At 49.2% G+C, this 5318-nt stretch overlaps 1 pseudogene; it reads left to right on the plus strand.

The window, feature by feature from the left end:
- The first annotated feature begins 400 nt into the window (after positions 1-400).
- On the plus strand, positions 401-1370 carry LOC147123182 (uncharacterized; annotated as a pseudogene).
- Positions 1371-5318: the final 3948 nt, after the last annotated feature.

Below are 5318 nucleotides of genomic sequence, written 5' to 3' on the forward strand. Positions count from 1 at the left end.
GAGTCCCCGCTGGGACAAGACCTACACCATGGTGCTCCTACAGTCAGCCATCTTACCTGCTATCTCACCTGATGTAATTAGCCTGTTCCTGTAAATAAACAACTTATTTATAGTTCGTCGAAGTCAAACTCTCTTATTTAGTGGCGATCTACACGAACCGCTACAGCTCCTTGTAGAAGAGAGCGCAAAACACAAGGGAGATGGAGAGGACTGGAGGTGGACCGGCACAACTAGTCCAGCTCACTAATGCAGAGGAGGAAGCCCTGGAGATAAGTTGCAAATCTGCAACCCTCTCAGTTGGAGATGGAAAGATAAGGAGCTTGCAGATAGCTGGGCTGGTGTCAGAATTACAAATATCTCTGGCACACATATGCTGACTTCAGTTCATCGAAGACAGAACATGGTGATTGTCAAGATTGTGACTTTGCCAAATCATGTCCCTTTCTTTTGTCTTCCAGGGCTTTCACACATACAGCAAGTTTTGCAGGACATCCTTGAGGGTGATTCCTCAGAGGACCTCATTCCTTCTGAGGATGCACTGTCACAGGACCTACAGCCATGCACCAGTGCAGATATACCTACTTTGGTGGGTCCAGTTAGACAGGTGGTTGGGTTTTCACCTGGTGATTCACACCGCACAAGTGAGCAAAAACAGACAATGGTGGCAGGGACAGCTGTGGAGAGTCTGCATCAGGGGGCGCAATGCTCTCTGAGCTCTGCTCAGCTGGGCACAGACGCTGAACCCTGGGGGCCCTCGTTGAGAAGGAGAATTCTAGAATCTTACAAGCTGCATCACCAATTTTGCCAGGTAGTGACAGATGTGCCAATCTCACTCTCCACAATAGCGGAGAGGATGGAGGAGTCGAACTCGATAGCTAGTTCAATGATGGAATTGCGAGAATGTCTGCCATGGAGAGAATGGTCGCTCCATGGAACTTCAAGCAAGGCTCTCAAATGAGCCCATACAGGCCGTGACTGCGACCGTGCAGACTTTGGAGGACAACCTGTCTGCTGCCTTAAACAGGACAACAGATATCTTATCCATGGCCTTACAATGCATCACTGATCTTCACCAAGCTGGTCTCCAGCAGAGTGGTAGGAGTGATGTAGCACTGGACCAGGAGAGGGATGATGGCAAAAGGGGACATGGAAATGGGAACTCCACTCAAAGCACTCCCAGTTCTCACCTGTTGTTCCCCCCACCGCCAGCTCCCTCCCCACTCAACAGTACCCAACATACTGCCTCGTCCCCTGATGGCCAAGTCTGCTCCTGCATGGGTGCAGGTGCAGCAGTCTTTGGCAGGACCCTCAAGAGCCCCCAAAACCCAGAGAGGGTAGGCGAACCTGGCCCAGGAGAGGGAAGATGGTGAAAGGGGACATGGAAGTGGGAACTCCACTCAAAGCACTCCCAGTTCTCACCTGTTTCCCACCCCCACCCGAGTCAGTACCCAACATACTGCCTCATCTCCTGATGGATGAGTCTGCTCCTGCATGGGTGCAGGTGCAGTAGCCTTTGGAGAGGCCCTCAGGAGCTCCAAAACCCAGTGAGCGTAGGCCAAAAGCAACTCAACAGTCAGGGCAGGGTTCAGAGCAGCCTGCCTCTACCTCTGCTGAAGACACATGGGCTGCACCACATAACAGCAGTTGGAAGTGTAATTTGAAGAAATTGTAATGTGCCAAGGGAATGCATATGGGTGTTTGACAAAATGTTATTGGGGCAGTAATTCCTCCCCAAACACGTGAGTACGGAAGGGGTACTCACGCGTCTGGCCGAAGGAAATGCCGGTTTTCAGCATGCACAGCGCATGCGCTGAAAACCAGCATTTCCTCTCCTCTAACCCAAGAGGTGAAGAGGCTAGCGCGTGCACTGTGAGGGGCAGCGCGTGCGTCTTGGATTTCCTCTGTTTTGGGGGATTTGCGCATGTGTAAAGGCCTCCGGTCTTTACGCTTGTAAAAAGCACACGTAAGTATTTATTTTTACAGGTAAGTGGTGTTTTAGTGCAATTTAGAATTTTTTTTTCCACAGTTTTATTATTTTAAAGAATCTACAATAAGGTAAGTTTAGTTTTAGACCCTTTTTATTAAAAATTTATTTTTTTCAAAAAAAATAATTATTGCTTAAATTATTTTTTTTAACTTATTTATACTTAACTTAATGATTGGGATGTTTTTTTAAAATTTTATTTAAAGTTTAAGTAGTGTTTTGGGGTGCAGTACTTTTCATGAGTTTGACAGTTCTTACTCTCAAACTTATGAATGAAGTTTCCTCTCCCCTGATTGCCTGAACAGTGCTCACCTGATCCCAGCCGGCACATCGCACTAACTATGCCGCTGGGTCAGGTTAGGACAGCGCGCCGACATCAGAACCGGGCCACTGACAGGAAATCCACTGCGGGCCAGGTTTCAGATGTCAGCGCGCCGGGTAAGTGCACATCGGGGGCTTGCACGCGCGGCAAGCCCCCGACACCAAGTTCTGGGCCAATGTGTTAAGTTTCCTTTCATTTTAATGCTATGTAAAATTTATTGATTAGAACCATTTCCACGTCTTTCCCATTATTGCATTCCAAGTGTCAACTTTCCCTTTCACTTGTTTCATGATAAATGTCAATACATGACAGGACCCATTGGGTGGATGTGCAATGGGTGGATGAGTGGTTGAATAACTGTTTAGTGCAAAGGCAGAGAGTGGGGGATGGAGGGGCAATGGCCCTGGTGGTGAGAGTGTACTGCATGATTTCATTTCTTATGTATCAAACTAGGTGAACCTTCACGATATTAGGGCATCCCTGGCATTCCGGTGACCAATCGTCATCCTCCTCCTGCACAACTGCCTTCTGCGTAACTCTCTCCTGTGCACCACTCCCCTCTGTACCTCTCTCCTGTGCACCTCTCTCCTGCGCACCTCTCCCCTGTGCACATCTTTCCTGTGCACCTCCCTCTTGCGCACCTCTCACCTGTGCACCCCTCTCCCCTGCGCACCCCTCTCCTGCGCACCCCTCTCCTGCACACCCCTCTCCTGCGCACCTCTCAACTGCGCACCCCTCCCCTGTGCACTGTAAGATTCGCGAAATTTTCATTAAATAATCACGTAGGAAAATAGGGTTAATAAAACAGCTTTATTGACCAAAAGAAGCTTGTACAGAGAAACCTTTGATAAAAGGGCACACAAAATGGCCGCCAGACCTCGTGACCAGCTTCTGGGACCATTTGAATTTCTGTTACTGCAAGCCAGACAGGCTTGTGGATTGAGGGCATTAAAAGCCCGCGAAAACCAGTTTCGGGAAGTCGAAACTCATGGAACTGAGCATACATATTGATTAGATTATAAGTACAGGACAGATTTGGGTGGCAGGATGAGACCCATCATGAAATGGGTGGACAATTGAACGAACGCTTTAACCCATTACACTGTACAAAGAGAAGCAGTTTAACAGCCATCCAGGGCAATCTCCAGACCGATCAATATACAAACCAAGTTACGGTAACAAAGCAAAGACATTATCGGCCCAGGAAGGCCAGTTAAGCTATCACCGACTCCCGTTATGAAGACAAAACACCACTGCAGAGAGTTCTGCCTGCCAAAATTATTACAAAGACAGGACTATGATTTGGCGGGAGATAAGAATGTTCCAAAAAGTATAACTGTGGATTGAGTAAAGTCCATCGAGACTTCGGTTCGGGATGTGTTCGGTTTGTGGTTCGGTAAACGGTGTCCAGCGGGGTGTTCAGCCGTGTGTTCTGTGCCTTTGGGAGGTTCGGCCAGTCAAGGCCCGGCCACGACGGGAAGACGACGAGGGAGGCCCGGGTACTTTTGTCGGGAGATCATCGACGACCCAGGCCGGAGAAGAAGGCACTCAGGGCCCGGGTACTCCAGTTCTTCAACATCACATCGGTAACGGATCCATCCGTGGTGAGCGCTCACCAAGGCTGTATTGGCTGCCTCCATCGCAGGAGAACCAAGAGGAAAACAAGCTGCGCCAGAAGCTTCCAAACCCACGTGACGACAGAAAGCTGTGTCGAAAGGCTGCAAAGCCTTTTTCGCAATTCTTAAAGTGGTGAGCATAATCCCGAGTCCCTCAAATCGAAACTTAGTTAGGTTTAGGGGAGGGGGTTAAGGGTAATTGTAATGTGTTACCCCTTTCATGATGTGCCGTGTGTTCCCCATTTCTATAGAGTTAAGTTTATAGATGTGTGCATGCTTGTGGTTGCTTTAATCTGTGCATATGACATGTATTTTATAATGCTGCAAACTGTTCAATAAAGGCATCCATTTCGTGCTATTCGACCTGGTCTATTGAGTTTTTCTCTGCACTGCAGCTCCCTGCACCTAAGTCCAAGGTCTAGAACCGTAGGGGCAAGTGGGTCGAACCACTCATGGATAATTATTGCAAGAAGCCTGGCAGGAGACCAGAGCAAGCAAGAGAAACCCCCTACAGAGACGGCGACCGCGGCAGGACCTTGGCAGCAGGAGATCAAGGTCTGAATAAACGAAATGTGATGGATGAGAGAATAGCGGATTATGTTTTTGGGAAGGTAAACCTTACAAAACAGTGGATATCCGACCTATTAAGAGATAGGCGCCCGCTATACGCAGCCATCAAGTGGACAGAAAGCAAAGAGCACAAAAGATCTTTAGAAAAAGCGGTCTGGCTGATGTGCTACAAGAAGCAAGTCCAGCTTTTGGACCAAGTCATTGTAGCACAGACGGCCCAGATCAAAGGGTTACTAGCAGAAGTAGAGGAAAAGGTTGCGGGAGGAAAGAGACTGATTGCATCGCTCAACGCACTGAATCAGGAACGCCACTCCGTAACCAATCGCCATGAGGCCAAGATAGATTACTTGGAGTGTCAGGTCACTGAGGCCAAGTCCAGTGAAGGAAGAATAAGAGACAAGTGTGTCCGCCTAGCTCAGCAGGTAAAGGCACAGGAGGAGAGTATTCTGGGAGCTAGAGCAGCGTACAAGATGGCCATCGAGGATAGGTCTGAGAACGCCGACCATAGCGCTTGCCAAAGGGAGCTAGAGGACCTGAGAATGGCCCTAGCAAAGGCAAACGGCTTGGTGTGTCTCATAAACCCACCAGTGAGCCATCTACAGTTAGCCAGGGAATCCAAAAGACCGATTCCGCGAGAGGCAGTTGGGGTACCAACCACCGAGCCCTCGGCACCTCCCAGCTATGATGAGTCTTGGGTTGCGGGGGAGGAAACGGTGGAGTTAGACGAAGAGATTCCTGAGGTAGAGCAACCCCAGGTAGTAGGGTCGAAGCCGGCACCGATGTGTCCCACTCGACACCGGAGGCTCGGTCCGGACAACGAGAATGG

The sequence above is a fragment of the Somniosus microcephalus genome, chromosome 2 (assembly GCF_052327205.1).
Source record: "Somniosus microcephalus isolate GS21.2 chromosome 2, FLI_Smic_1.0, whole genome shotgun sequence".
Taxonomy (NCBI): domain Eukaryota; kingdom Metazoa; phylum Chordata; class Chondrichthyes; order Squaliformes; family Somniosidae; genus Somniosus; species Somniosus microcephalus.